At 36.4% G+C, this 12,124-nt stretch overlaps 1 pseudogene; it reads left to right on the top strand.

Moving 5' to 3' along the window:
- Positions 1–11,551: 11,551 nt before the first annotated feature.
- On the top strand, positions 11,552–11,893 carry LOC144341330 (thymosin beta-4-like; annotated as a pseudogene).
- The last annotated feature ends 231 nt before the right edge of the window (positions 11,894–12,124 follow it).

Below are 12,124 nucleotides of genomic sequence, written 5' to 3'. Positions count from 1 at the left end.
TAATAGAGAGTGGCATCGCAGAACACATATCCATTTACTCAGTTGAAGACTACGAAGCATGCTGTTGAACTATAAAGCGTATTCAATGGTGCGCTCTGCTCTCAAGGAGCATACATTCTACAATGGCAAATATGTGATGTATGCAAATACTCATAACTATAAACTCAAAAATGCAAAATGTTACAGGAGAGATAAAGTTCCATGGGTTGTCGAAGAGCTAGAAGTAAATTCCCGCTGGAGAGCAGAAAAGGGAAGATGAAGGAAGGCTTGACAGTTGAGTAAAGGAAGAAGGCCAAAAGGATCAGTGAGTCAATCAGCACTTACGGAAGAGAGCACAGCATGCGGACAGGAAGAGAAAAAGAGGACAAGGAGAACAAGCACATAGCTCAGTCTTGCTTATGTATAAGGTATTTAAAAAGTAGAATTGTTGGATCCAGATTATAAGACCCTGAATTGAAGGCTAAAAGGTTTGAATTTTATTCTATAAAACTGGGAAAATTCTGGAAGTTCATAAGAATGGAAATAATAGCATCCAAACAGCCCCATAGCAAGCTTGACCTGGCTGCAGATTTGTAGGGTGGGTTGAAGAAAAGGGTTGATGATGAGAAAAAGACAGGAAGTAAGAGCTATCAGAGAAATCCAAGTGAGGCATGACATTAATCAAGAATGCAAAGCAACAGGTAAGTGGCATTATGTGGAGATGTGAGGAAACAGTGGGGACTCAGTTAATATCTATTATATGAACGGATAATAAATAAATGAGGCCAGACAGATGGAAAGAAAATAAGGAACTATTTTTTTCCTATTTCTGACTCAAGTTATTAGTCAGAAGCCTGCATCCAGTCTTCCCTCCTGAGTTTTATCTCCCTGCCTGACACCCTTAAAGGAAAGGCAGAAACAACAGCCCATTATGAAAAGAGGAAAAGGGCATCTTGGCTTTCCTATCAAAGAGCTTACTAGAAAAATTCTGAGCTGCTGTTCTTCCTGGGAGTTTTTCTGTTGAATGGTACAAAGTTGGGGAATATGGCAGATGGCTGTGTCTTTACAGGTGTGCGCACAGGGCTCTCTCGGTTACGTTAGAAGGGATTTGAACTCGTTATTTTTCTTGTAGCCACAGATTACTCATTACTAGATAGGTATAAACTAGACCAAATTAAAAAATGAGAGAGAAGATCAAGAAATTGTTGGTTCCTTAGTTAGTACAGGACTTAATCCTGGATGCTTTTAAAATATGGAAAGGAAAACAGATGTCTAAGAAAGAGAGGAAAGATGGATGTATAGAAAGAAAAAAGCTAGGAAGAGGGAGGAAGAGAGAGACAGGGAGAAAGGAAGGAAAGAAGAAAGAAAGGAAAGAAAAAAAGAATGAAGGATAGAACAAATGAAGGGAGAAAAAAATAAATGAAGAAAAAGAAGTAAAGAACAAAGGAAAAAATAAGTGATTTGGAAACTTCTCTGCTGGAAGATTTATATACATTTATCTCTAACAAATGAAATAAGCACTATAATTTTTTTTTTAATTTACACCTAAATCATTGGTATTACTATTATATCTCTCAAGCCTTCTTACAAAGTCACTCCTTTGGGCAGCAAGTCAATTATATTTAATAAAATAGCAGAGGACAACGTGAGAATGTGGACTGTGTGGAAAAAGATTTTGATAAGACAATTTACGCTTCCTTTTTAATTCAACTGATATTGCTATGGGGGACTGCACTTTTAGTAGTCATTGTCAGATCCAGTTTCTATGGAAATATAAGCTGCTGCGATTGGATAAAGTCAATGATGCCATGGGAACAACATCCTTGATAATGTCACATTTTCTTCTTTGAAGGAGCGATTTGCTACTTTTTTTTCTGAAATATGAAAAAAACCCAGTGAAAATTTAAAAATTCCTTCATATATGCACACCACATGAACAATTCATGCTACAGTTTTTCTCACAGACGCTGTTAATAAGAGAATTATATATCCAGATAATAATATTTCAATTAATGGGATAAAGAATAACATAAAAATCAATATGAGGCACAGACCATCTTCATTTAAACTTAGCCATTTAAATCACACCTTATATGTAGACGTGTTTTTTATGTGGACTGCTTTCTCCATTAAATATATGACATGTCCTAGCCAGTCAGAGAAACTCTCCCTGCTTCTCTATACTTTGTTACCCCTATCTTGCCATTCACCCTACAGCCTACACTCCACAATGTTATGAATCTCAGCTTCTTGCAGACATCTTAGCCTTCAGTTTACAACTAGCCACTGCTGAGTGGAGTTAGCAGCAGAAAGAAACTATGTGCGATGAAGGGTGAGGTGGGAAGAAGCATTCTCTTATTAAAATATCCGTTATGTAACTTCAACCAATACACGTCACCTACTGAGTAAAGGATATTGTTCATTCTGAGCAAATATTTCAAATTGTTTCACAAAGTATTCTATTTATTTGTATAAGCATGGCTAATATGCAAACTGGATCATCCCTTGGAAACCTGGAAGTGAATTTTGTGATAATACAAGGAATCCTAGGGTAATCATAGCAGATGTCTTCTGCATGCCTTAATTTACAAATGCCCCCAATGAAAAGGAGGAAGAAGGAGCCAGGAAGATTGGATGCAGTAACCACCAAGGTAAGTGAAGTCCTGTCTCTTCTTCCTGTCCTGCTGCCTCCATTTTTCTTGGTAGGAGAGGGGTGTGTGTGTGTGTGTGTGTGTGTGTGAGAATCAAGGAGTTATATGAGAGACTAAAACATGTGTTTTAAAACATTGCATGGCAAAATTTAATGTAAATGGAAAATTTACTGAGGGTTGATTTTCGTTTGTTTGCTTTTGTTTTTGATTTGTTTTGCTTAATGGTGGGTGGGGAGGGTTAATGGAGATGACAGAAAAGCGAAATCCTTTCAAGCCATTTCTTAGTACAATGACTGCTTCTTTGACCACCACTCTTCCATTTCATAAAAGTAGATCTCAGCTCCCGTTTGATCATATTTTTAAAAATTAAAAATTAAGAGGCTGGGCATGATGTCTCATGCCTGCAATCTCAGTACTTGGGGCGAGCAAAGCAGGAGGACTGCTTGAGCCTAGAAGTTCAAGATCAGCCTTGGCAACATAGTGAGACCCTATCTCTACAACAAAAAAGAAAGAAAGAAAGAAAGAAAAATATTAGCTGGGTGTGGTGGCACATGTACCTGTGGCCTCAGCTACTTGAGAGGCTGTGGCAGGGGGATTGCCTGAGCCCAGGAAGTTGAGGCTGCAGTGACCCATGATCATGCAACTGCACTCCAGCATGAGTGACAGAGCACAGCCCTGTCTAAAAAAACATTAAAATTAAAATAATGTGTGGATTATTTACCTTTCTCCAGATATGATGCAAATGAAAAAAACAGAGACAAATTAATATCTCATGAACATAATGAGACTTTTTCTGTTTTACCTATTGGGTCCAGTGGGATTCTTAGCTTCCTTCTCATTGATTTTTGTTGTTATTTTGGTGCCTGCAGGTCCAAAGAATTGTATTCCTGTTAGATGAATTGCCATTATCCCATTTTTCAGTGTGAAGAAGCTCACAGGGATAGAATCCCTTTGAGTAATCTGTTAAAGTGTAGTGGGGTCCCTTCTGTTATCTTCAGAACAGATTGGGCCTCAAAGGTGAATGTGCCATGCTGCCATGGGCCAGAGTGAGCTGTGCCACCTTAGGCAGGGATTACTAACATAGGTAGATTGTAGGACTCAGATAAACCAGGGGAAGTTATAAATCAATAGTGATATTTGGATACAAATACTAAGAGTCAGTTATACCTAGACTTCTCCACCAAGTGCTCTCACCATTATTCAGAGGGAAATGGTCTTAACTGACATTAATTTTGCTTATTCTTAGACCTATTTGGTTGACTCTGTCCTTTTAAAGTTTTGCATATCTGAGAGTTTTATTTTGAAATTTTTCTCAGTGTTTGCAGGAATAACTATATTTTCAGCTTAACAGACTGGCATATGTGCCCGGGAACTTCCATAATGCCAGGGTAGAAACGAACTGTTGAGTCTCTCCCAGCTCCCTTCATTCCCCTTGCCCTGAATGTATTGTCTTTGGATTTCTTCTGTCTCCAAAGGCCATAAACAGTATGCAGAGTTCAGTTAAAAGATCCTTCTCGGCCAGGCGCCGTGGCTCACACCCGTAATCCCAGCACTTTGGGAGCCCGAGGTGGGTGGGTCACTTGAGGTCAGGAGTTCGAGACCAGCCTGGCCAACATGGTAAAACTCCGTCTCTACCAAAAATACAAAAATTAGCCAGGCGTGGTGGCAGGCACCTGTAATCCCAGCTACTCGGGAGGCCAAGACAGGAGAATCACTTGAACCTGGGAGGGGGAGGTTGCAGTGAGCCAAGATCGTGCCACTGTACTCCAGCCTGGGCAACAAAAAGCAAAACTCCATCTAAAAAAAAAAAAAAAAAAAAAAAAATCCTTTGCAATCTCTGTATGAGACAGGGACAAATCTGAGTGAACAATAAGACCAGTAAACAATCCATTCCCAACTGCTGCCCTGAATTTAAACCACAGTATCTTGAGATGCTGCTTCATCAAAGCTGCATTGGCTTTGACATGAGAGCCTCCCTAGGTAGCAGTCTTGGGAGGATAAAAAGGCTAATCACACTGCACTTTTGGAAAGAAAAATGGGATCTCTATGTAGTGCTGGTCCATGTATCATCACTATTTTCAGGACAAGTGAAACGTCAAGGCTAAAATACCCTCCAGCTATCTATAAAATAATGTAAGCCAGATACACAGTCATGGCAGAGTTTTGAAGTATTATTCAATTGACTTTCCCCATCAGAAAAAAACTCAAAAATATGTATTTTCTGCCTCACATTTATCAAAAAGGGTACTGAATTAAAAGTAAAAATATAGCAATAGTCTGGTATCCTGTCAAATTTAATCTATGTGAAATAGCCCAATCTATCCCACAAAAAAATGTATTGTAGTAAAATTGGAAGGCTACTTCAGTACAATGCTTGATTTTTCTTTAAGACTACTTTGCTGTATATACTTGTGTATATAAAAGATAGGGTTTGGCTATTGCTAATCCTATAAATTAACTCTTTTGTTCACAAAATGGAATTTTTCAATCCCATTTCAAAAATAAAAAGTCTGTCTTACAGTTTTTTAGTTGTTTAAAATGATTACAAAGAAGCACCACACAAAGATAAAATTTTGGTCCATCTCTGAATAATTTGTCTCTATATATTTTCATATATAAATAGAAAATGAAAGCAAAGAGACTCTATCTTTATATTGATTTTGGGAAAATAGTCCTGAAAAGATGTTCACATGTCAGTGATATTCACATCAATTCTATATTTACTTATCTGGTGCTTAAAAAATCAAAACTCTGCTTACCCACCTAACTTAATCATCATTTCAGCTTTCTTTTTTACTTAACTTTTATTTTAGGCTTGAGGGTACATGTGAAGGTTTGTTACATAGGTAGATATGTGTCATGGCGGTGTGTTGTACATATTATTTCATCACCCAGGTATTAAGCCCAGTGCCCAATAGTCATCTTTTCTGCTCCTCTCCCTCCTCCATCTCCCTCCTCAAGTAGACCCTAGCATCTGCATTGTGGAAAGCAGTATGGTGATTTCTCAAAGAGCTAAAAGCAGAACTACCATTTGACTCATCAATCTCATTACTGGGTATATACCCAAAGGAATATAAATCATTCTACCATAAAGATACATGCACATGAATGTTTACTGCACAACTATTCACAGTAGCAAAGACATAGAATCAACTTAAATGTCCACCGATGACAGATTGGATAAAGAAATTGTGGTACATATACACCACGAAATACTACGTAGCCATAAAAAAGAACAAGATCATGTCTTTTGCAAGAGTATGGCTGGAGCTGGAGGCCATTCTCCTTAGCAAACTAACACAGGAATAGAAAACCAAATACTGCATGTTCTTACTTATAAGTGGAAGCTAAATGATAAGAACTTATCATTTCAACTTTCAAATATATGATATTAATGTCTCAGTCAGTAGGTCAAGCTTTCAATTCTAAGATTTGCTGAAGAAGAAAAGGCAGATGCTGGGAACGGATTCCTATTCTTCCTTTTATCTCTTCTCTGCTGTAAGATCCCCACGTCTCCCTAATGATCTGGAGCTAGTACTCAGGACCCTGACTTAGAAAATATAATGACTATTACTGTAAAACAAGAACAAGATATTTTAACCAAGTTGAGACCTCTGAGAACAGTCAACATATATTTTGCTCTGTGAAAACAAACGATCTGGAGCTAGTACTCAGGACCCTGACTTAGAAAATACATTGAATAATTCTGTAAAACAAGAACAAGATATTTTAACCAGTTGAGGCCTCTGAGAACAGCCAACATATATTTTGCTCTATGAAAGCAAATATAACTTAGAGGGCAGGAAATAATCATGTAAATTAGGGTACCAAAATAAATTAACAAGATTCACTCACTTTTCCACATTAGCAAGGAGAATGCCTTGCTCTGAAAGTAATAAATTTTCCACTTAAAAATAGAAATTATTCAATCAAAAGAAACCTTAGAGATAATTTTATGTAATGCACACTTGCCTATGTTGTAATGAAATCAAAATCCAGAACGATTAATTTCAGAAATGGTAAAGTTCTCTTGTCCTCAATTGTGATGCTTTTCCAGCAGATATCCTTGATATCTGAATAATATAGAAAGGCTTATTTATCATAAACCGGTTGAAACTTAAAGCTGCAAGAGCTCTCACTGGAATAGGCAACTGCTAAGAAATGTCTAGAAATTTTGAATTATTGTATTTGTAATATTTTATTAAAAATTACTCCTCCAAATTGTATAAGCTTCTGATTCCACAAAACCTCGATCCTCCTGTGATGATGTGGATATTGTATAGAGTTTCATATTGTTGTAACTTACCAACTTTTTATTGGGATGGACTAGAGTGACAAAGGTCCAGCCAATTAAAATAATCTCGACTGGATCATTAGATGCTTGCCTGTTTCAAACTGTCAATTTCCAGGCATTCTTTTATTACTTATGAATCAAAGATTCTTCCATTTTAATAAGAACTCATTTCTTACCACCACTCATTAAATAAAGCTAACTAATATCAAGGTAACTTCAGAATTCACACTTACTTAAATAAAAAGTTTTAATATGTTAGGTAAAAAATGTAGAAGATGAACCTATATTTCATGACAAAGAATTTGTCGTAGTAATTTTATATTGAAACAAAACTTCAACTTATGTACAAAGGAGAGGAATTCTAATGAAAGTGATATTTCCTATTTAATTTTCTGTACTTTTGTTCACATAGAAGATAATTTAGGAGGCTTTCTAATAAGGTAATTTTAAATACTGTTCTGTTCCCACTATGCAAATATTTCTCCCTCTCAACTACATATACTTAACATTAAGTTTTAGTTACATGATTGATAGTATGAATAAATAATAAACACTTCAATATTTATCACATTTTGGTAAGAGAGGAGCATAATATCAATAAAAACAAAAACAACAAGAAAAAGAATAACGGTGAGCAGACCATGATATAAATTTTTGAAACCATAAACTACAAATCTACAAGTACAGAAGACTTCCTGACCATCTGAAGTGAATATATATGTATGCATATATATGCTTATGAATATATTAGATTATAGTTAGTATTAATTATTCATGACATTTTACAAAGAATTTCTACATAAGGAGATCATTGAGTTTTTATTAGAGTTTATCTAACTCTTTGAGAGCTTAGAAAAATATAACATATTTTAAGCAGTAAAAGCAAATTAAACCTAATTAGATAATATCAAGTTATTCATTTCATGATCCTCTAGATGGCAGGATCCTAGAAAAAGACTCCACTTGGATGGAAAAAATAACATTTAGTAGAAAAAATCCGTTTGAAGTGGAAGAAATCTATGTTTAATTCCAAAATAAATCTAATATTGTCCTTGAGAAAAACTTACATTTAATAGTCTGCAGTCACCCACTCCACAAGAAGAGTAGATTAGAAAAGACGACTTCTCAGGAACAGATTTCACAACACTATAATGTTGATTAATATATTAATAAATATTACTAGGATAGGAGGTAAGGGGCCCATGGCCATTTATATTTGAGAAATTTTATAACACCCTGAATCCCCTTCTTAAAGAATTTTTTAAAAGAACAAGAACTTTTGCCATAAACAAATCTCAATTGCTTTTTAAAATCTAAGATTCTCTAACATTTTGACTCTTAATCTTGTTTTCTCTGAACAGCTGTTAACAGTAGTATTCTATCCACAAAACTCAAGAAGTAAACAGAAATGGAGAAGATCAAGTGTTCCTCCAAGTTTCACAAAGCAGGTTCTCTTTAAATATTTATTTCATGAATAAACCAAAGCCAGATGTTATAAGCTAACTTGAACATTGTAAGACTTGATTTCCTTTATATACTGTTTTCTGTATTTAGGTGGTGTCTTTGTCTCGTCTGTTTTGTGTTGGTATAACAAAATACCTGATGCTGAGTAATTTGTGAAGAAAAGAGGTTTGTTCAGCTTGTGATTCTGGTACCTGGAAAGTCCAAAAGCATGGCACCGGCATCTGCTTGGCTTCTGGTGAGGGTCTTTGTGCTGCCATCCCAGAAGGTCAAATGGGAAGCAGACAAGTGCAAAGAGACAAAACACAAGGAGTGTCCTTGCTTTATTACAGCCCACTCTCCCGGGAACTAATAGATTCCCACGAAAACTAATCCAATCTTGTGAGAGGGAGAAGTCACTACTATGAGAATGATACCAAGCAGCCCAGGAAAGCAGAGCCCCCTAATCCAAATACCTCCCACTAGACCTCACTTTGTAAGGGTTCCACTTCCCAAATTTGCCACACTGGGAATTAAGTTTCCCACATTAAGTTTTGGAGGGGATGCTCTAACAATAGCAGCTGGCAGTGTGATGACATGGATACATTAATGTTTGTATTATTTGACCAAGGAGTGATATTGAACTCTTATCCCGTTTGTAATAAATATCTAAACTCAATGCTAATTATGTATTCTGAAGATAATATTAACTAAGACAATACTAAATCTTTCTAAAACCATGAATATTTTAGCTAAAATGCAAAGACACATGCCAGTTCTAACATGATGGATTGTCTAGTCCTACTGTCAAATATTTGAAATCTCTCCACGCAATTAATGAATAATTCTAGCAGGGTCATATTTTTATTTTTGAACCAAATTCAAAGTTAGTATGAATTTTTATCTCAAGTTCTAGAGTTGACATTTCAAATTTTCTGAAATATATTTTTCTAAGAATAAATTCTAGTTGCATTGAACTCTATTAAATATAAACAACACATTTTCTCAGACCATTGGTCATGATTTTGATCTATTTAACGTAAAGAGAGCAAGAGAGTGAGATAAATTGTCAGTTTTGTGAATTCTGCTATTGACATTAAACAAATGCTCTTAAATGCTGTGGAACTGATAGTTTTGTATTAGAGTCAAAATGTGATAATGACAATGTAGTGTTATAATATTTATTTGTAAGCAGCTCAAATCTCAGGCTTTTTTATTTTTAAATTATTTTTCTTTTTAATTGACTCAATAATTGTACATATTTACGAGGTACACTGTAATGTTTTGATAGACATATATGTTGTGTGATCATCAAATCAGGACAATTAGTATATCCATCACCACAAATATTTATCATTTATTTGTGGTGGCAACATTCAAAATCTTCTCTTCTAGCTATTTTCAAACACACAAGGCGTTATTGTTACTATGGTCACCCTACTATGCAACAAAACCCTAGAATTTATTCTTCCTTTGTAACTTTGTATTACACATTAACCAATCTCTCCTCTTTATTCTTCTTTCCTTCCCTTCCCAGTCTCTGGTAACCATTGTTTTATTCACTACTTTTATGAGATCAACTTTTGTAGATTACACATGAGTGAGATCCTATGGTATTTGTCTTTCTGTGTCTAGTTTATGTCACATAACATAATATTCTACTGGCTCATCCATGTTGCTGTAAATTAGAGCATTTTATTTTTTATGACTGAATAGTATTCCATTGTGTATATAATACATTTTTGTCCATTCATGCAGTATATTTTTATTTTTTAATGGATTATCTTAACATTCCATGAGTCAGAACTTTTTAATTGATAAGAGAATGAAGCTTAGCAAGTTTATATTAGATCAATACTGGGTAAATAAAGCAATCACTTTTGTAATAAATCAAAAGGCAGCAATAAAAATATGAACTTTATGAATTAAAATAGAGGCTTTAGAATGGTACATTTAACTTACACTATGATGTATATTTTATGGTTAATATACGAGCTTTGAAATACAAAATTTGTAATCAGTAGCCCTTCTAATTATAAATGATATAAATTTTTTCTATCTGAAACATTATATTTTCCTACAGTTCAATTGGGTATAAATTTTACTTTTCTCATGTACTTTTCCAAAGCACAATATTATATGGTTTATACATGGATACATTTGCCAAGTAATAGGCATATATCCCATGAGAACTAGGCCCTTTGAGCTTTAGAGAAATAACTGAAGCATGTACTATATCCAATAAATGAGAATAGCTACCATTTAATGAGAGCTAACGATACTAGGTACTGAGATTAGGTACTGTTTTATTATCATCCCTGTTGCACAGTTGAGGAAAGAGATATTCAGTAAGATTAAATAACTTCCAATTTTAAGAGCCAGTGAATGCCAGAGAACCACGTTTTCCTTTTCTTTTCTTTTTCCTTTTTTTTTTTTTTTTTGAGATGGAATCTCACTCTGTCACCAAGACTGGAGTGCAGTGGCACAATCCTGGCTCACTGCAACCTCTGCCTCCCAGGTTCCAGCGATTCTCCTGCCTCAGCCTCCCCAATAGCTGGGATTACAAGTGCATGTCACCACGCCCGGCTAATTTTTTGTATTTTTAGTAGAGACGGGGTTTCACCATGTTGGCCAGGCTGGTCTCAAACTCCTGACATCAAGTAATCTGCCTGCCTCGGCCTCCCAGTGCTGGGATTACAGGCGTGAGCCACCATGCCTGGCCCCACGTTTTCTAATTTTGAAGTTCAGATCATTTGAACTACCTCAGCCTACTGCTCATTGTGCAAAGGTCCAGAGGTGCAGAAAAGGGAGACTGATTGGGCTACCATGACTACTGGGTTGATTATCTGTCATCCATGGGTAGAACTTTGTAAGCATGAGATGCTGATGAGATGTGATAGGTCAAGGGGCTACTGTCACCCAGGTCACTCAGGGCCCAGGCTGGGGCTAAGCGAGGAAAGTTTTCCCTTTTAATTTCTGAAACCCACCTGTGGTTAATACTGGGTATGGATGAGGACAAAAAATACCTTTCCCACTCTTTGGGAGGTAAAATGCAGGACACAGTCATCCCCCAGTCCCATTTCTAGTTCAGCTGAACCAAAGACAATTCTCAAATGGAAGATCAATATTTTCAGTAGGTTGAACAAATTGGATAGTGGGACAAATAAAACCTATGTTTGGGACAACTTGGTGGTGGCCACTGCGCAGACCAGACGTCGCTCGTTCTCGCGCGCCTCGCTCCGCTTTTCCTCCGCAACCATGTCTGACAAACCCGGTATGGCTGAGATCGAGAATTTCGGTAAGTCGAAACTGAAGAAGACAGAGACACAAGAGAAAAATCCACTGCCTTCCAAAGCAACGATTGCCAACAGGAGAAGCAAGCAGGCGAATTGTAATGAGGCGTGCGCCGCCAATATGCACTGTACATTCCACAAGCGTTGCCTTCTTATTTTACTTCTTTTAGCTGTTTAACTTTGTAAGATGCAAAGAGGTTGGATCAAGTTTAAATGACTGTGCTGCCCCTTTCACATCAAAGCGCCCGCCTCTCTCATCTGTCTATCTGGCTGGCAGAGAAGGAAAGAACTTGCATGTTGGTGAAGGAAGAAGTGGGTTGGAAGAAGTGGGGTGGGACGACAGTGAAATCTAGAGTAAAACCAAGCTGGCCCAAGGTGTCCTGAAGGCTGTAATGCAGTTTAATCAGAGTGCCATTTTTTGTTGTTGTTGTTGTTGTTCAAATGATTTTAATTATTGGAATGCACAT

This window comes from Macaca mulatta, chromosome 6 (genome assembly GCF_049350105.2).
Source record: "Macaca mulatta isolate MMU2019108-1 chromosome 6, T2T-MMU8v2.0, whole genome shotgun sequence".
Taxonomy (NCBI): Eukaryota; Metazoa; Chordata; class Mammalia; order Primates; family Cercopithecidae; genus Macaca; species Macaca mulatta.
The sequence above is the reverse complement of the archived record's forward strand: the minus strand, read 5'-3'. Positions and strand labels throughout refer to the sequence as shown.